We start from the raw sequence: 21,793 nt of genomic DNA, 5'->3' as shown, positions 1-21,793 counted from the left end.
TGTAGCCTATTTTGCAATGTTTACGAAGTACAGTTGAGTATTAAACATCAAATATAGAGTTATAAATTTTCGAGCCATTTATATAAAAATGCCTTTGCGCCAACTTAGTTCTGTGCTTCTCGACTGTACACACCAGAGCGGTTTTCCTCTTTGTAAGATTCCCGTTGTAGCCTATTTTGCAATGTTTACGAAGTACAGTTGAGTATTCAACATCAAATATTCTGTGAAACGGAACGTAGAAATGTCATTTAATGATTCTGTCAAGTCTGTTATGGATTGTCAGAAGGTCTTTATTGTGTTGCGGTTGTTGTTGGGAAATAAATAAATTTAGAGAGTTATCCTTATTGCATTCTATTATAAACTGCACTACAGTGATTTAGAAGAGTTTCTGCTAAAGATTGTGATTTGGTAAGTAGCTCCTTTTTTATTTTTTAAGTAAAATGATGTACGTCAGTGTTACTGTTATTGATTTTTCAGGAGTAATAGTCACTGGTCTATTAACAGGAGAGAAAGTTAATAATAAACCTTAATAAAATATTGATAATAACGTTTTTAGTTTTCGTTTTTGTGCAAGGGTTGACTAATATATTTTCGTAAGAATAAATCCTAACTTGCTGAATAGAATTATATTATAGATATATTCGTGCCCGAAGGTCGAAAATTAATTATTATAGGTCACGGACTAAAGTATAATTCATTCAATAGCCAAGTAAACATTTTAATAGTTACAAGAAAATATTTTAAAACTTAGGATTTAAAATACTGGAATCAATAATCAAATTATTGAACTTTTTATTTTAACATTTAAATTAGTGCCATTTATTGAGTAGAGTAATTTATGTTAAACTTATCGTCACTACTTTTAAATTTTAAAGTGATTTTAATTTCAAGTTATAAATGCATCTCTTATGGATGATGGATGACTCTGTTATAGATAAAGACAAAATCATAAAAAGGGTTTTAAACTTTGGTATTTTGTATCATACTTATACGTTTCGTAAATAAAAAGCAAACTTAATTATGAATTTTTCTAGATACAGTTTTAAAGCTGAAGTAAATATTATTATTAAATGAAGAACAAAATGTGTGGCGCGAACTTGGGGAGGCCTATGTCCAGCAGTGGACTGCGATAGGCTGAAGTGTTGTTGTTGTTGTTGAACAACAAAAAAAAAACATTGAAATATTGAAGAGGGTCTAATCTGCAATAATGTACATTTTCTATATTTGTGCAAACAATTATCACATTCACTATAATTAGTTTATCACAGACTAATACTTATAATTATAATTTGTAAAGTGACGTGAAGTTTTTTTATAAGTCTTCTACTCGAATAAAGAAATTTTTGTTTTCTCTTTTTATATAATTTTTTTTTCATATAATTTTTTTATTATAATTCCTGTTAATCCATTCCAAATGAACTTTGTAGTTTTGATTTATAATATAGCATAACATGTAATAAAATTAATTCTTGGAATCTACAACACAGTTAAGAGTATAGTTTAGGAACTTGAGTTATATTATATGTGATATCTTACGATTTTGTCACAATATATATTTTTTTAACTGAGAATGACAGCATTATATGCTCTATGAGACAAAGTAGGGAGACTCAGGACCAAACACATAGATGTGAAATTTTTGTACTAATACTGACTATTTGCACTTTGGTGTCACAGAGTTTTGAACTTTAACAATTGTTTGGTAGGTAGCTATATTTTTTATTATAAAAAAGCGAATAAGGTAGAATTAAAGTCCCATTCACTATATGTTCTATTTTGTTCAACAGTTATTACACATAAAACAGACGGACAACAGAATAAGAAATAGTCACATAACAAAACAATATCAATTGTAAGGTCTAAAGCTTTAAAGAAGAGGTTCCCAAACTTTTTTTACTTTTTTTTCTCATTGTTCACTTTCAAAATGTTTTTTTAGGAGAGCCAAACCATAATTTAATAAAATAATTGAATCAGGGGAAAATATGTTTCGGTTCTGGCTATGCCCCACGTGTCCATAACAGTGGATCCACTTTGTCGACACGTTGTACTGACCACTTCACGCCACTGTCGCTTAACCGAATATAAAATGATCCATAGCTTAATTGGCGAGAGAACCGACACGGTCAGTCGGAGATGAAGGTTCGATCCGCGCTGGAACGGTCGAACTTTGATATGATATTAAAAATGTTTAGAATTACCTGTGTGGGTAATACAAAAATAAAATCGTACATATTAAAAATAGCATGGTGTCGTCTCCTGTGAAAGATTTTCATTGTAATATGAAACTTTGAATAGTTACAGTTTTCTGTCAGGAACTCACTATAGACGGAGCCATGGTCGCTTAAACCGAATATAAAATCATCATATCAAAAATTTCGACCTAGCGAGTACATCGTTCCATAGCTTACTTGGCGAGAGAACCGACACGGTCAATCGGAGATGCAGGTTCGATCCCCGCTGGAATGATCGATTTTTGATATGATATTAAAAGATGTTTATGTTGTACTGAGATAAATTTTCGTGGACTTACGAATTGTAAACTCCAATTTTTCGGGCACGCCAACGTAGACCCCCGTCGAGTCTCTTGTGGATCCTTAGGTATCCAACTTGACCGCTTTGGGAAATTTATGCTTTAGAGCTTTTACATAATAAAATAAAATTTTGGTTAGTAATTTGTTTTGTTTGTTGTGCAAGACCTACCCCAAAACGGTACTACAGGGGTGTAATTATGAAAGGTTCCATTGTTTAACTATAGATATTAGATATGAACTGTATAGGATGGCCATGAAACATTATTCAGGAAATTAAAATCAATAATTTTTAATTCTTATATGGTGATGGATGATGATGGATGATGGTAAGAGTTTAATGTAAGAAGAAGAAAACCCTTTTTTATTTCGAAACATTTTACTAACTGTAAACTAAACTATGGTTTTTTTTTTAAATTGATTTTTGGTTTATGAAGCCTCTAAAAAATGAGACCTATTGGAATTTTTGTGAAATATCTTATAACAGTTAAAAAGTAGTGCAAAAGCATATTACAAATATTTATTTTACTTTGATAGAAATCCTTGAATCAACATTTATAATGACATGTAAAGGCAAAATAATATGTACTCGTATCAATATATGTAAAAACAGAAACACTGTTACGCGTTTTGCAAACTATACTAATGTATTCATTGGTTTATTGATCTTTAAATTGTTGATAAACAATGGTGATTTTAATTCATAAAATTGTTTGCACCAATTATGCTGTTACAAAGGTGACGGGCCTACCCCAAAATGCAACACACATGCAATATGTGCATGCGATTTTGGACAATATGTGTCAGATGTAGGGATAGGTCCAATTTTTGTTTTAGGGTGGCCATAATTTAGTAATAGCTTAGTATCTAAAGAAAAATTGTACCTTATAATGTATTTAAGTTTTTAAACTTTGATTGTGGTTTGTAAAACGAATATTTCAGTTTATATCTGTACATACAAGCGTTAATTGGTAAAAAAATCATTGATAATTTCACTTCATAATTGCTATTAATTTCTCTTATTTTTTATTATTTACTGTAAGTGAGCTGAAACAGAAAATTAAATAATTCTATAATTGCGAATCTGGTTCATAAGTTTTATGTTCTTAATATTTATTGCTTCGTTTTAGTTTTTACATTCCTTGAGTGTTTTGTTATGTATAGAAGTTATGGCAATTAACGGTTCTATTGCTGTATTGTCCGTAAAGTAATAGAACCAGTGCTGCCCTACGGCGGCGACGTGTTATCGAGCTTGGCGCCGCACGCGATTTTGTCGGTGAATGCACCCTGAAGGGTCTCATCTATAATAAATTTAGTTCCTGTTGTTACTTCAAAATGAAATATTTGAGATTGGAATAGTAAATGTTTAAGTGTCGTCATTCTAAAAAAAAATTAGTCAAGTTATAGCCTACAGGGTTCGACTGACGTTGCATTTTCTTGCTCACTTTCAAAGGTGCTATTTTCGATTCCATGCGACTTTCTTACAAAATATTTAGAAAACTATATTATAAGTCGTATCGGTATAAAATAGGGATTCATTTTTGATAACTTCTTTCGTCTTATTGTTGATTTAAAATAAAATTCGAATCGCTTAGACGTACACTAGGTACATTTATGCCAAATAAGACTAGGTACATTTATAGGTAATTATATAGTCGAAAAGTTATATAGTCGAAGAAATATAAAAGTTGACAGATTAACTGCAACATTATAATACATTACTGATTTTCTTATTTAATGATCATTCAGTCGTTGACCTGTAGCTAACAGATGAGAATATTTATTGTCCGTGAAAAGGGCAACAAAGTGAACAGAGGGTGAATGAACGTCAAAATAAAATGGGAGGATTTTATTAGACAATGTAATATAATGAATGATATGCTTAAACGACAGTCGTTGTAACAAACTGTCTATTTCCTACATCGATAAAATTTTCGAAAGTTATTTTAAAATAGATTTCGGTAAATTATCTATATATATATATATATATATATATATATATATATATATATATGTCGAATTGTCAGTAGATATTTTACGATACATACGCAGTCGATATGAAATTTAGATTTCACTTGAAAATTAAATCACATTTTATGGTACGGAAATAAAAATGGGACAACAATGTACGCTGTTTATTTTTATCTAATCATACAAACAAAAATAAATTACAATAAGTCAGTAATTTATATGAAATCAATCTTTTTCATTTCTTTTTAGAATATCTTCACTTTGTAGTTAAACAGTAGCGATGGTAACGATCCTTAAAATTACAAATGTAAATTGTTTGTAGTTTGTTTATCGTCCCTTCAAGACTTCACGCCTCCGACGTTTGTTGTGAAATTTGACTAACGGATATTTAGAAAAGAAGCCCGAAACAGACTAACGTCTATAACATAAAGATAAAGATATACAGAATACGAAAAAAGTTTTAAATAAAACAATATAATTGTCTAATTAGATGATTTTAACTCGTACTGACATCTTTTGAGTATCACTATTCTAGAAACTTGATGTCTTTTTGAGATTAAAGTTTTAGTCCTATTAACATTTTTAATCAACTTCGAAAAATGAGGAAGTTTTCAATTAGACTGTATTTTAATGTGTTACCTCATAGCTTTTTACTGGATCGAATTATTTCGATGATTCTTTTTTTTTAATCGGAAGGCTGTGCTTGTAATGCGTTATTTCTAATAACGCGTATTTACTTACTTGACTATTTTTTCGTCTATGTACGTTGTTTTACTGTTCGATGTAATTGAAGTCCTTTTTTTTCGTTTGCAAGCAAACACAATTATTATATTTACTACAAGAGTAGCAAAGAACAAAATTAAAAGCAAAATTGTGAAAATAATCGAAAGAACGGTTTCATAAAATCAATTTTCAACGTCTGTGAAAATAGAGAACGTTTTATTCAAACCGTTAATTCTGAAATACTCTGTCCTGTAAATATCTATTTACCTTCGTAGTATATAATAGATTCTATTGACGACGTTTCCTGCACTCTCTTTGTTCACGACTAGGCCTTTGTGAAAGACTTGGGTACTTGGCAGTTCTCTACGAACGATAATAATCGCTTGCAGGCTTGTATCCTGTAAAACATACGTTTCTACTTCACTTTCCCACTCTATGCTTTTATAGTCTAAAAAAACGACAATTTTTTTTAATTTTTTTTTTTTCAATGACTAAGATGGCAAACTAGCGTACGGTCGAGAGACGTATCAGCATCACAAGCACGAGCATCACGAGAACTCTGGCTACCTTATTCATAACAGAAACATTCCATGTCAGAATAATATTTGACTGGGATCTGAATCATTAAGGTTTGGGTACTTTCCCAGTCGGGCTACTGTATTATATAATATATTCGAAACAGCTTTTAAATCATGTAATTGATGGGTTGCGATCATGCCTTTACAATCAGATAATAATAATTGTAGTGGAAGATCAACTACTTCTTCCTAGTTGTTTTCATTCATTAATTGTTTGTTGTTGTAATAGATTAATAGCTTCAATAGTGCCAGAGAAGCACAGATATAGATAAACCTGACTTGCGTGCTTAACTGCTTACATCATTATGTACGTCAATAGAATATAATTTTAGGGCCTTATACTAATCGTAAAAGGTCACATTATAATTATGATACTACTTGTAAAGTATTATGATCATCAATACTTATTTTTATGAACCCCTAAACTTACATGTGCTGTGTGGCTACGGCACTAAAGAATTTAGCCACCCCCTCTCTTCCCGTGGGTGTCGTAAGAGGCGACTAAGGGATAACAAGGTTCCACAACCACCTTGGAACTTAAGAAGCCGACCGATGTCGGGATAACCATCCAACTGCTGGCTTTGAAATACACAGGCCGAAGACGGGCAGCAGCGTCTTCGGTGCGACAAAGCCAGTACTGCGGTCACCAACCCGCCTGCCTGCCCAGCGTGGTGACTATGGGCAAAACACATGAGTTCACGTTATTTTTGGCGTAAACTTGTGGAGGCCTATGTCCAGCAGTGGACTGTATAGGCTGTAATGATGAAACTTACATGGTCTTCAAAAATACATCTTTACATATTTATATTTGGTGTGTTGTAAGATACTTGTATTTATATACATAATTATGTTGGTTACAATATTATCTTGTTTTAAGTTATTTTCTGAACGCATTAAATATGAATTTTGAACATAATGTTTAAAATATTGTTGTATATCGTTGTCTTTAAGGGTACGTCCCGATTTTATAATAGCATCACGCCCGGCTTCGCACGGGTGTTTAACAAAAAATATAAAATAATTTTGCCGCCCCCTAATTGTTTTGAAGATATAATATAGCCTATGTCACCTGCGGACAGTGTAGCTTTCCAACAGTAAACAGTAATTTTTCAAATCGATTCAGTAGTTTCGGAGCCTATTCAATGCAACACCTCACGTATTTTATGAACGCCGCCAAAAAAACAAACAATTATATCTTTCCTCTTTATAATATTAGTATAGAAGACACAGAGTAGTAAGGCACAGAGTAATAATGATGAAATGAATTATCCATTGATAGAATCAATGTAATTTTTTACTTAAAAGAGTCGAAAAGGTTTTATTAAATCAGTTTTTATTTTTAAAACAAAAGTTCATTATGAAGTTGACATTATCAGTTTGAAATTACATTTAAAGATAAATATTAAAATGAATTAATCTGTAACAAGTTTTATAAAAGGTAATTAAACTTTGAAATATTACTTTGTACCTTTAGCTCCCCACGCATTTGACGGTTCACAGCTCTTTAAAGGCGTTGAAATTCATGATATGTCAGCGGTACATCTAATGTGAAGGTAATTGACGGTAAGATACTAATTGCGTAGGTCTGACTCTACAGTACTTTCTGATAATGGGCAGTGTGATGTAGTTTTTATTTTAATTATACCTTACAAGAAGATCACATATAAATAATACTTCTTTCAAGCAGTGTTGTCTTCCTGTGGTGAGAAATGTGACCAGAGCTTTTGGGTAGGATGGGGGGGAGGTAGGGTTGGCAACGCGTTTGCGATGCTTCTGGTCTTGCAGGCGTCTAAAAGCGACGGTAATCACTAAGCACCAGGTGAGCCGTACGCTTTTTTGGCGATCCAGTTGTATATAAAAAAAGTTTGCTTACATGAAATCCTACGTATTTATTATACTATTGTGCTCCAAAAAAACATTCGTAACCATATCTGTGTATTGTATACACCTTATTTAATAAAGGCATCTTAATAAAAATATATCGTGTATTGTACACTGTAATACAAAAAAAAAAATAGTACAGATGACCTTTTGGCATAAGATACGATATGGTAAAAAAAATGATACAATGTTACCAATTATAAGTTGTTTCAATATATTCCATTTTTAATGTTTTTTTTTTAATGTTTGTGACACTCTAAAGTATACTCCTTTAAATATATTTTTAAAGTCAGCTACTAAATAATTTCAATGCTATTCTACATTATTTGAAGTGTGAATAAAGGAGAAAGGATCAAAGTATTAACAAGGGACTACTTGCTCGTAATCATGTCGCTAATCCAAGATTAAACTCCTAACAAAGAAACTTAACACTTTACTTACACCTGTAGACGTGTTATACAAATTACATGTATATATATATAGGGTATCCGGTAATTAATGGATAACCCCGCAGGTGCTTGTGGAGGGGCACAGAGCCAACCCAGAAAAAATAAAAAATCTATCTGCAACGGTCTAGGATTTATTTAAAAAAAAAAATCTATATTCTTAGTGCTGTAACCACGCAGCAATTTTTAGCGCATAGGGCTAAAGAAACACAGGGAGAATAACTAGGTAATTTGACAATAAAAAAATTGAGTAAAATACCATTTAAGAAACTTCATGAAGTAGGCATGTTTTTTAAACTATGGGCCACTTCCTTTTTTTTATACCACAGGTGCTCAAACTTTATCGTAAAAAAATCGAATACACTATTTTTCATTTTTAAGTGTTTAAAAAAAAGAAACAGTTCTGGCTAGAAATATTTTGTAATGCGCGTTAGCAAGGCCGATTATCCACTGTTATTTCCAGAGAAAATCAATTCGTTTTTATTGAATTTGCCGTAGTGCTCAAAAGTTTGAACAAAAGTATCGAATTTCGTACTTAAATTTTTTTTAATAAATCCTAGACCGTTGCAGATAATTTTTTTTATTTATTTTTTGGCTGTTTTTAATTTGAAGGAACACAGTTAGAAGTCGAACATTGTTGAAGTCGAATACAGTTTATTGTGTTGTTGATTCGCGGCAAGGACAAAATTAAAAAAAAATGCATTCCTGGCTTCACTATCGATTATATTAATTAGAAACTGCAAAAAAAAACATTTCATAATAACTATATATAAAGTATATATTACTATATACAAGCACCTATTATGAATATATAAACTTTTAAAATAAAGCTGCAACTTTTATAACTAACTAAAATAAAACTTGAAGCGTACGTGATACGTCTGTTATTAAAAGGTGTAAACGGATCGACAGCTGGACGACGATAATTTCGTAATAAGATCACGTTCACAGCTTTTGACTAGGGACATAAAATAGTACCTTAAAAAGATTTTTATTTAGTTCGTTTTAGCTATAATAATATTTATTAAATTACATCTATTCATAACGGTAGTTTGCTTGCTTAGGCGTTGCTTGCTATTTGTTACTCATGTACAGACAGCGTCCAATTACATTTTATTATATAAATATGTTACATAAATAAATATATACACAATACACACTGTCGTCGTCTGTTCCTAAAGTAAGCAACTTAATGCTTGTGTTATAGGTAACAGCCAACTGGTATATAGCTACATTTTTTTTTTCGATAAACATACTTATAAATAATACATATATAAATAAATATTTATATTACACCCAGACTCGGGGTGGGAATCGAACATTAATAACATTATTAACATTTTATTATATGTTACATTTTTATTGATATTGCTTTATACTTCAGGATGTTCACTATATTGTTTTTTTTTTGTTTTAAGAGGTTAAACGACGAAAACAACAGTATCACTAACAATTTAAATCCAGCATTGATAAAAAGGTGTAATTTTTATAAAATCTCAACCATAACAATATCGATAAAATTATTGCCAATCATTATTATGTTGTAAAACACACGTAAACATGTATTTTATACATGAACACTTAAACTTGCACGAACACTGATGGTTTTTCATTGCACATGGCTCAGGCGTCTTACGTACATTTCTATCGCTGCAAATATCGCTATACACCGCGCAGCGGTATTTCGTCTGCCAATAGTTTGGTTTTATCAATTTCAATTATCTCTAGCAAATTATTGTGAATAAAGGTTTATCTGTTCTCGAAGTAGACGTTTAAATAAATAAAATGAAAATAATTACACGATGTTCATTTGATTATTTACATCATTAAAATACATTTACATAACATATTATATATTAGTCGATATATAGTTTTTTTTAATATGTGTAAGTTACAGTCAAGTTAAAGATATCGTCTCTTATAAAAAGTGCTAAATTTAATTTAGAACTAATGGATTAAGGACTGATTGAATGAATAGAATCTAATGGATTAACGAAAAGAGCATACGGACACTGTTTCAAAATAAATGTTTTAAAAAACCTAAAGTCGATTTTTCATTCAGTATACGAAGTACTTAACGCCCGAAAGGCCTCGGGATTTTGGAAATGCTATACTCTTTTCATTCGTCTTTTTTTTTGTTATTTGATAAAAAACTCGGTTAAATTGAAAGCTTTTAGGTATTTCGGAATTCATTAGTAAAATCGCTCGAGCTCAATTTGCTCTTGGTCTATATTGTTCTCTGTAGATTTATTAATTTTTCGGAAAGGGTTCTAGTCAGGATTGACCTTTGACTTGTAAAAATTTGAAATTGTTATTTATGGCATGGTATGATTGAGTTAGAAGTCTTTTGTTTTCTTTCTCTCTGTGATCATTAGCTTGTGCATCGTGCGTAATTCACTTAAATAAATATATCTTTATACTGGTACAAAATAAAGGATAGTGTTGCAAAGCGTAAAATTAAAAACAATACTCAACAGTTAAAATGTTTGAAGAATAGCAGGTTGGCTAACTTCTGTCAAATAAAGAATACGTTTTCGTTTTGTCACAATACAAAAACATACTCACATCCTGTGTTTTACTTCTGTGCTGTATGTAGAGACAGTATTAAAACATATTTCTTATATTTTAATATATGTAGTCGCCGCAATGTATGTACTCGCATAACTTCTGAACAACTGTACCAGATTGGATAACACTTTTTTTTTATTCACTGTAATCAGTAATAAGGTTTGTATAAAATAAAATTTAAAAAATAATCACTGTATTCAAGTTAAAAAAAATAAAATAAGCGGCAGTTCAAATTTTTATTAAGATAGAAAAACAAATTGACATTTTTAACAGCACCTGACGTATTTTTTTAGCTATGGCAAACTTAATAGGCAGCTTTAAAGTTTAGACGGTAAAGCTTAGTCCATGACAGTAATGGTCGAAGCTAAGTTATCGAACAAAAGCTCTTTTATGTCAACTAAAAGTGTGTAGGTTTATTTTATGTACGAAATCCCGGTAAACAGTTTTAAACTTCGAAATTAATAGTTTTATTTGGTAAATTGGGCCTTAATCATAGAATCCTGTTCTTATTTATACTTGTAAGATGTTTTGAAGAAAAAAATAGAGCACTCTTTAATCGATTAAGAAATCAAAGTAGTATTTTTAATGTGATGAAGAGATAGCTAGTTGGGACAATGGATACTTTATACTTTTTTGTACCACAATTCTTTGTGGTTATCTTGGCAGAGGAAGCTGAAGTCAAAAATTATGATCTTGAACAAAGTTATACGCATAGATTGTACAAAATAATAATACGACTATTACGGTTACACAAAATTGAAATAAGTTAAAGAACAATTTTCGCATGGCATTGAATTTATAGTTGAATTTACAGCTTTTGCAGAAAAAAGTATGTATAAAAACTCAATTTAAAATAATTCTGTTTAATAATTACATCGACAAGTAATATATTAGAACGAAGTTAATGAAAAATTGTCAAGTGAATACGTCAAAGTACTTGTCAGATCTCAATTAAATTTAAATGGCAAATTTTACATATGACACATCACCTATCGAACTCGGTTCACATAGTCAAAAGCTCTGAGGTACCTACATAAAAAATACAGTCAAATTGAAAACGTCCTCTTTTTTAACCGACTTCAGAAAAAAGGAAGGTTACTCAATTCGACCGCATATATGTTTTTTTTTATGTATGTTCGGGGATAACTCCGTCGTTTATGAACCGATTTTGTTAATTCTTTTTTTGTTGGAAAGGAGATATCCCTAGTTTGGTACCATGATAAGGAAACCAGGATCTGATGATGGGATCTTAGAGAAATCGAGGGAAACTCTCGAAAATCCGCATAACTTTTTACTGGGTGTACCGATTTTAATGATTTTTAATTTAATCAAAAGCTGATGTTTATCATGTTATAATGTTACATTTAAATTTCATCGAGATCTGATTACAAGTTTTTGAGTAATCTTTGATAATGCGTATTTACTTGACTATTTTTTCGTCTACCTGCGTTTTATTACTTGTCGATATAATTGAAGTCGATTTTTCTTCGTTTGCATGCAAACACAATTATTTGAAGTTAGTTACAAAATTATTTTATGTTGCAAAAGGTTTATTTTTATTTAATATGCCTTATATTAATATAAAAATTAACTGAGCTAAATATATCATCTGAAATAAAGATAATATAAGAACATAATAATATAAAACTTTTTAATTAGCGACACAATAGCTATTGCTAGAACCGCATTCTACCGCGAAGAGGACTGCGACGTCATCTAATAATTAAGGACGTATTCTTTAAATAAATAATTATGAAAGCCCTTTGTCTCAAGATAATGCGGTCGTCGTCTTAATGGGCTCGTTTAAGTAATTTATAAGTTTGCTAAATTTTTATTTATGATTGTTCTACGAGGCTTTAGCGTGAAATAAACGAAATTTATAATAACACTATATTTTATCTTATTAGCATATTTTGATATTTGTTTTATATATTTCATTTAATTTACTTTTATACTTTATTTTAAATATATAATGATTATAAAAAAAAACTTAAAACATCATGATTTTTTTTATGAAACATCAAGTCATGAATGTCTACCAATTCAGATGGTGATTTAAGACAAACATAAAAAGCCTTGTAGATAAGTCATATGTATTTTATTCAAACAACCAAATATTATTTATTTCAGGTATTTGTTCTAACTTATCAATAACCCTAATAAATAAAACCAAAGAAAAAAAACTGGCTTATACAAATGACGGCCTAATATTTATTACATTTTCGCGTCACGTTCTTCGTATATAATAAGAAAAGTTATTATTTCGGGAGGTAATTTTAAGGATTAGTTAATATATACTTTTATACTAGACATTACTTTCGTCTGTGGTACATTTAAGTATTTCTTAGGCTAGCTGTGCCCTGCGGTGTTACCCGTGTTAATTTGAAAAAAAGTACTGAAATATTATATAGCCTATTATATATAGCCTTACTCGGTAAATTGACTATCCAACAATAATTTTTCAATTTGAAGAAATAATTCCTGAGATTAGCGCGTTTAAACAAACAAGCTCTTCAGCTTTATAATATTGGTATAGACTATAGAATTAATATTTTTAAAATTCGTATGTGACGGGCCCTGGTTTGGGCAAACGACAGCACGATTGCGGATGCGCTCAGCGTCCCTGTGGTCGAGAAGGAACATCCCAGGGGTTTTAGTTCGTGCGAATCGGACATAGCCCGTAGCTCCCCCTAGCCGTGGGTATCCGTTAGGTATTTCCCCCGCGTCAAAAAAAAACATAACGAAAAAAGGAATGGATATATATATGGAACAGCCCGACTGGGGAAGTACCTCAACTTTACAGAAGATCACAGGTAAATGACACTGCATTCAAGTAGTGTTGAGTAAGGTAACCAGAGCCACGCGCTTGCAATGTTTCTGGTGTTGCAGACGTTCATAGGCCACGGTATCCGCTTGCCATCGGGCTAATTGAGGTACGGCACAGCAGGAAATTTCCTTCTCAAAATATGGAGCAGCCCTATTAGGTTAGTACCTCGACCGTGTGGAAAATCACAGCTAAATAATACTGTTTTCAAGCAGTGTACATTGTGTTCCGGTTGGTAAGTTGGAGGACCGGAGCTCCTGGGAGAATTGAGAATAGAGTCGGCAACGCGCTTGCGATGCTTTTGATGTTCCAGACGTCTAAGCTACGGTAATCGCTTACCGTCAGGTGAGCCGTACGCTTGTTTGCCGACCTAGTTCTACAAAAAAAGGTGGAACGTACGCTTGTTAGCCACATTCATAAGATATAAAAGAATCATGACAACTGCGATACAGAGTAATATTATAAGTGCAAAAATATTTTGAAATTTGTCGACACGTTGCCATAGTTGTCGCAGCTGGCCGATGCACTAGCGGTCTTTGCGTATGACAAATATTTGTATAGGCCTTACAGATGTTTCTCGTAGTCGCAGTTTTTGTGCTTATGTCGTCTGTGTTTTTGGATATATCTTTCACGTCCAATTGGGCGCCGTTGAGTGTGAAGCTTTAATTTTTTATTCTTTGATTGCCAAGCAGTGTTGTAACTAAGGCTGAATATGCTCAAAACACTCGTATACATTATAAAAAAAAAACAATATAGCAATAAAATTAATAAATAAATAAAAACACTTCTTTAAGGGTAGAAATTTTGAGTTTAATATTTTCGGTTAAAGAAAGCTTAATCAAATATAACTGAAGACGTAGATAAAATTAATAAAAGCAAGGGTTCTTTTAGATATAGTAATTTGATGTCGAGACAAGATATGACGTCTCAAACAAATGGGGAGCAATGCATATATTTTTTATGTTTCGACGAAGGCCTATCGCTTTGATGTCGGACGTCCTTGAAATAAGACTTACATTTGGGGAGCGTATTTTGTGAATAAATTTTGTTTTCGTAGTGTCATGATGACCATTTCTTTCAAATTAGTTTGTTTGTACATGCTTTAGACATATTTGGAAGTATAAAAACAACGTTACGTAACAGATGATTTTGATATATTGTTTTTGGCGAGCGTCAGAAATGAACTAAATAAATTGGTCAAAATATATAATATTTAAATGTAATTCATTTTAGCTATCTTTTGCCTAATTTTCTTTAAAGCTTATACTCGTTAGAATAAAATTTTTGAATTAAGTTTTGCCATTCAAAAATTGTACAAAATGCTGTTAATATTTATTTTTATTTCGATTTTTAGTGCTTTTTCAGGTTAAATATACAAATTAATATAATAGAAATGTCTGTATGTGATTTTAAAATGACTATGTTTTTTCACGGTACTAAAACACAAACAAAGGATTTTAAAAATCTTCGGAACGGCTGAACTAATTTTTATAAGACTTTCACTAAAAGATAGAGGAGATTGTGGAGCAACTTATAGGCTATATATATTTATCCCGAAAAATTATGTGGTGTCATGGGACACCAGGTAGGAACGAGGTTCCTTCGGATAGTATAGAAGCAACACAATTTGAAAAAAAAAAAATGTTGAATTTTATATATATTTTCTAGTTCTCGATTTTTTTTTACTTTTGTTTCGCTCGCCCAGCCAACTGTCAAGCCTGCCGTAAGGAACTTCGTTCCCATTAAGATTTACGCGGGACAAACCGCATTTACCACGCGCGAGTACCTACCGCCCGTTAGATGTTAGATTATGAAATAACTAAATGTTTTTTTATTAAATACGATAACTTTTGCGAGTAAATCTATACATCTTTTGTTAGTTTGTTAAAACGTGTTAATCTCAGGAACCACTGGTTCGAATTAGCAATTGTAGGTGAAGCCGCGAGGCACAGCTAGTAAATTAATAAAAGCTCGATACAACAAAAGTTCAATATAGGTTTTTTTTTTTACTTTAAATTACAGCTCACAGAGTATAAAACGTAATAAAGAAGAGTTCGCTTGAACTCGGGTTGCTGAAGTATTGCTTCTCTGTTTAAAAAAATGTTGATCTAGTGCGGTCCTAAAATATTTTATTTGCTATCGTTCCGAGGTTTGTCGTTAAGCTCTTTTACGATTAAAGCGACTCGCTGCTTTTAATGATACGTGACCATTGTAAATACTGGTTTTTATGTTTCAATTTTTTTATTTGTTTTTTTAGTATCCATAAGCAATATATCGTGAAGGTTGATACAAATAAATTGAAAAAAAAAAAGATAAGAACGTGGCGCAAAATTAGTTAAACTCTCTCATTCTTTGTGCCGATTTACTGTATTTATAGTTTTGTTATTGTATAAGTTTTTATCCTCAATTATCAATTTAAGTTGAAGAATATTAATAGTAACTAATTCATATGTTATTGTTTGTGTAAGACCAGACTAGGGCTAGACGGCGCCCAACTCTGAGTTTATTCATTACCGAACCTGACTCACCAGCGCGATCATCTCAGATGTGTGTGATTCATAAATAGAAGTGCTATTAAAATGAATAATGGATTATGAATGATTGACTTACTGACTGACTGAACAATTAAACAGGTTTGAAATATGTTGTTAAACTCTTTTATTTTTTATTTTACGTATTCAATAATGCACATTGAGGTAGACTGATGAAGAAAATATATTGCTTAGTGCCAGACTGTGGAAGTACTTTAACTTTTCAAAAGAGCACAGCTAAATAATGCTGCTTTAAAGCAGTTTTGTGTTATTCTGACGAGTGAGGTAGCCAGAGCTCCTGGGGAGGGTCAGAGCTAGGGTCTCTAAATCACTTGTGATGCTCCTGGCGTTGTAGGTGTACATTGTCTACGGCAACCGCTTACCATCAGGCGAACTGGACGCTTGTTTGAAATTGAAACAAGTGATGTAAAAAATTAATAATTTTTTTTGGATAATATAAATAGTTAAACGAAAAAGTTAGGGGTCGTCAGATCTTACTGAAACCAATATGATTATTGTTAATTATATCGCCATAAGATATAAATATTTTGAAGGACATTCAATTATGTAATTGGCATAATAAACTTGACTATCGTTGACGCAGTTTCTAGTAAGTTCTGCTCCGGGGGTTTTGGGATAGATGACCTGAGTCCGGGTGTAATATATACATTTATTTATGTGTATTATTTGTAAGTATACTTATCGAAAAAACAAAATCAGTCGGCTTTTGCCTATAAAACAAGCATTAAGTTGCTTAAATTAGAAACAGACGACCGTGTGTGTATGTTAAAGATATTTATTTAAAGTTATGGTTTCAGTTTAAATGAGACGCCAGCCTTATTCATTGATGGTTTTAACAAAGGACGCCTAACTTTACCGTAAGTGTAGGCGCTAAGTGCGTGCTGTGTTTCAAACGAGCGTACATGACCTATTTCGTCCTTGAAGGCTGTCAAACAATATGTGGGCGGGGTATTATGCTTATGTTTATTTTATCTGATTATCTCAATTTTCCGAGATTAGATTAACTCGAAGTTTGGTTTGGAATTGCCTTTTAAGCTTGGATTTATGTTTAAGAAATTTTGCTTTATTGTTTAACTTACGTATATATAGGGACTGAAGACAAACAATGTTACGATTGTCATTAAATAATTATATTTAACGTTTATTTCCAAGTGTCTAATAGTCCAAGTGTATTATTCGGTAAAAGATCATATAAATGGCAAAGGGCGGGTAAGTAATGCTTGATTTTATTCAGGGAGTAATTATGACTAAATCGATACATATTACGCTTCCGCCTGTAATATTCCACTGCTGGGTATATGCCTCTTTCTCCATGTAGGAGAAGAATCAGAGCCCAGTCCACTACGTTGCTCCAATGCGGGTTGTCAGTACATATTATGAAACCAAAATCCATCGCTACTCGGTCTGTCTGTTCTCGATAAACTCGACTAGAGTAAAAGACACAGTGATTCCTGAAAAAGAGAATTTTACTGATTTGTGTAACCTGCATATCGAAGTACCTATGTGTTAACGCAGACTTCGTTACTATGTTTGTATAATTTATGTTTAAAATATTAAAATCATACACGTAACAAACATTTGTGCGACATCGACGATTATGTCCCCTGGAGCGGCGCCGAGCTTCGATTAAGTACTTGAGTATAATTTCCTTTGCAAAATCTATACATAGCTAATTATAGGTATAGTAAAAGTTTAATAGCGTAGGGAGTGATCATCTGACACCCAACGGCCCTTTTTAAGGTGATACGACACGTCAAATGGATCTCTACGCTATTCGAGACAGAGACTTCATAAAATTTTCGAAAAAGAAACACATAATAAATTATATTGATGTTATGTCGATCCACAGCTATTTAAATAAAGAAAGCATTTAAATAAACGGTTAAATAATTAAATTATTGCTACATAATGCTATTTAATTGTTGTAATAATAATGAAATTTCGTTAATGATAATCACAAGTAAAAAATAATAAATTGCTGTGCTTGCTGCGTCATACCGTCTTTGGAACGATTCGGAATCCCTCGGAATATTTAGGGATTTATCGAGATATCGAATAACTGTAGGCCACAAGATTGTGTCACGCGTTTTCATGGTATCTTATCGCTATTTATTAAGTCCTAGGATCTTATTACAAAAATACGTATACATAGATACGTCACCGTACAACAGTGCAACTTGTTTTGAAATAAGTGTACGATTGTCGTGAAGACGAAATCAACTAGCAGATATAATTTCGTTCTACTTCAACATAACTAATTAAAAGTAATACACAAACTGCCTTAAGCTACCAGAGTAAAGCTGATGCTTTGTCTGTAATGTACTATAAGGTACTACTTTTGTGTCATTTATTGAAGTGTTAATTTTAAGTGTTATTTCCGATACTTTTCATTATAATTTGAAACTTTTACGCTCATACAAAATACAAATATTTATTTTGCATCTAAGTGTATATGGTCTTATCAATAATACAAACTGGACTAGACTTACAACTTAGATACCTGTTTCTGGGTATTGCAAATTTAGGAGATAATAAAGAAGAATATCACGAAATCCTACTTGCAAATTAGTATTAAATAATCACACGCTTAGTACACTACATTATACTACGTCTGGTTAGATTACCAGCGAATAACATTATAGAGCTTTAGAATTTTCAAACTGCATATTGATTTATTCGCACCGGTGTCCTACTTAAAGTCGCTGGAAGGGAGGCTAATGGCTTTCGACTGAAAATGATCGCGCTACGTAGTTTTTCATTCGTTTAATGGTTTCATATTGTGCATTTTCAAAGTGCAGTTAATTGTCTTGTACAATACAACACTATGACTATGTTTTTGTTAAGCACTTGTTTTTTTTTTCTAGAAATTGATATTTTTTCCACTAATTGACTTACACATTTTTAACTATATAGATTTAATGTAGTGAAACATCATTTCATTTAATATCTACAAGAAGACTAGTATCTAAGTGTAGTTAATTTATCAAATAGTCATCAATAGCTAGTAATGGAACTAATTTATTTTTCAATTTTTCCGGAGCGTAAAAATTTCATTCCCGTGATACAAAAGTAGTTATGACGAGTATTTTAAAGGCCATATATACCTACAATTATTGGGAGTACCCATTGATCCTATGATTGGTGTCCACTTGCAATGGGTTGGACCTTACACGCTTGCTCCCTTATTACAAGAAACTGATAGAATATTAAAATAATATCATTTAATCTCAAAATTCATTGTGACGGTTACAGTAGTGCATTTATTATCAAAACAATAGTACACCTCGACAAAATAATAGATTGATAGAGAGACATTTAAATATAAAAAAAAATATCAAAACACGTTGCTGAAACGATTAAATACTTAAAACACTTGTGTAAAGTCCTCAATTCAACGTCTAATTTACTGCGGTTAGAGTTGCGTGCCTCCAATACCTAGTAGGTAGTGCCTAGTTTTGGTTGGTTGTTGGTTGGTTGGTTGTTGGTTTGTGCTGTGTGGCTACGGCACTAAAGAATTTAGCCACCCCCTCTCTTCCCGTGGGTGTCGTAAGAGGCGACTAAGGGATAACAAGGTTCCACAACCACCTTGGAACTAAAGAAGCCGACCGATGGCGGGATAACCATCCAACTGCTGGCTTTGAAATACACAGGCCGAAGACGGGCAGCAGCGTCTTCGGTGCGACAAAGCCAGTACTGCGGTCACCAACCCGCCTGCCCAGCGTGGTGACTATGGGCAAAACACATGAGTTCGCGTTATTTTTGGCGTAAACTTGTGGAGGCCTATGTCCAGCAGTGGACTGTTTAGGCTGTAATGATGAGTGCCTAGTTTTATACATTGATTGGCTGCCGGGACCGACACGACGGCGCCGAGAAAACATGAAGTACTTAAACGTTATCCTTTGAAAGAACTTTTCGTATCGAAAATACACTCAGTGAATTACGTATGAAGAGAATATGATGTTGAATATTTTCTGTTTGTTATGTTAATAGAATTTTTCCATATAGACTATTGCCAGTTTACACACACGCGAAATTAATGGATTTTGAACCCTATTGATTAGAGGTTGTTTAAGTTTTTTTTAATGTATATATTTTCAGTCTTAATATTGTGCTAGGAATATACATTCATTTCTCTATCATACATGTATTTAAGGTTTTATTTACATGTTAAATAAATTAGCGAGACAAGAGTTAGTTGACACGATTGGTCAATAATAGTTCAAAATTTGTAGATTTTGCATTTATATTAAATACGCGCGGTTTAGAGAAACTTTTGAAAAGGGTAGATATTGCATTGTTAACTTGTTAGTGGAGCGGGATTTCCTCAATAATTTACCAAGTGTGGGAAAGGAAAATGTGTAAGTGATATAAGGAAGGAAAAGACATATTGTAAATCGTGTTGTAGAGAGAGTATGTAATTGTCTGTTTGATAATAGAAGATTAACGTAACGTAATTAGTGAGCAAATTGATTTGCATTTGTTTAATAACACGCACGGTCCTATTATTCCTAAGAAAGACCTAAACCTGTGCTTGCGCTTAAGCTTGTGCTTAAGGTGACAAACGACTTATTTGCTTAGTGTTTTTTTTTAAATTAATACCTCGGAAAAATCTTCGCAATTTTTATAATGCACACCGCATTATTATAATTTTATGTATCAGGACTTTAAATTAAAAAAAAAATACATCCATATAAATACTTCACGCAAACTCGGAGCAGGAATCAAATCCACAGTAGAGCAGGGTCAATAATAACAAATGCGCCAACGGTTCAGTCAAATATACATAATGGCATAATTTTTTTCATGAAAATATCAATTTTTTAAACGATTTTGATGATTCTATCATTTTTTGCTAGAAAGGAGATATCCCAAGGGTGGGTACCATGATAAGAAAACCAAGATCTGATTATGGCACCCTAGAGAAATCGAGAGGAACTTTCGAAAATCGTAGTGGCTACTAGTGCGTTTGGTAAATTTTTTCGTCTACTTCATTGTATTACTTATCGTTGTAATCGGAGTCGGTTTTTTTCGTTTGCATAACACAATTATCACATTTCATTAAAATTACCAGACAACATTATATAAAAATAAAAACGTATATACGGATAATAAGCCCAGGTTTCTTAACTAAATAAAACGAAGCGGTATTCCCATTTTGACTGTTTCGAAGCTAACATCGCGTTAACATTACCCTATATCGCGTCATGCATTCTTAACGGCACCTCGAAGGCTGCTCAGGGGAATTGTCAGGGATGCTCCTTTCATCATTTAAGCCTAATATTGTTCGTAAATTGTGCGTTTATTGTTGTTTTCGTTTATAAAACGTATTTAAGGTGATATTACTTATTTGAATACACGTTTTTGTAGCTCTTTTTCTTAATTTATAAGATAAAATATAATTAAAATATGGTTATTGATGGTAATAATAATTTCACAGCCTTTGTGTGTTATAAATTAATAACACTGGTTAACATAATAACACACAATAAGTAACCATATGTGTAGAGTCTAACTGCAAATTTTAAAATTGACTTATAACTCGACTATGGATAGTTTGATTGTGGTGATACCATATGCTCAGAAAACTCCACCGTGTAGGTGTAGTTATTAAAATAGATACAGTTTTTACAAGACTCTCTCTACTCTGAACTCTCCTATTTACTTCCATTTTTGTAGCCAGCAACCTTTTTACACCGGTGTTGCAAGTGTATGTAGATACTAG

General features: G+C 32.2%; 1 long non-coding RNA gene across 1 annotated transcript; it reads left to right on the top strand.

The window, feature by feature from the left end:
* Positions 1-265: 265 nt before the first annotated feature.
* Positions 266-4,981, top strand: LOC123660093. The gene is made up of 2 exons (XR_006744130.1): positions 266-408; positions 4,749-4,981. It is a non-coding gene; the product is annotated as an uncharacterized LOC123660093 (long non-coding RNA).
* The last annotated feature ends 16,812 nt before the right edge of the window (positions 4,982-21,793 follow it).

The sequence above is a fragment of the Melitaea cinxia genome, chromosome 15, assembly GCF_905220565.1.
Source record: "Melitaea cinxia chromosome 15, ilMelCinx1.1, whole genome shotgun sequence".
NCBI classification, from domain to species: domain Eukaryota; kingdom Metazoa; phylum Arthropoda; class Insecta; order Lepidoptera; family Nymphalidae; genus Melitaea; species Melitaea cinxia.
Note: the sequence above shows the minus strand (reverse complement) of the source record. Positions and strands in the feature narration are given on the sequence as shown.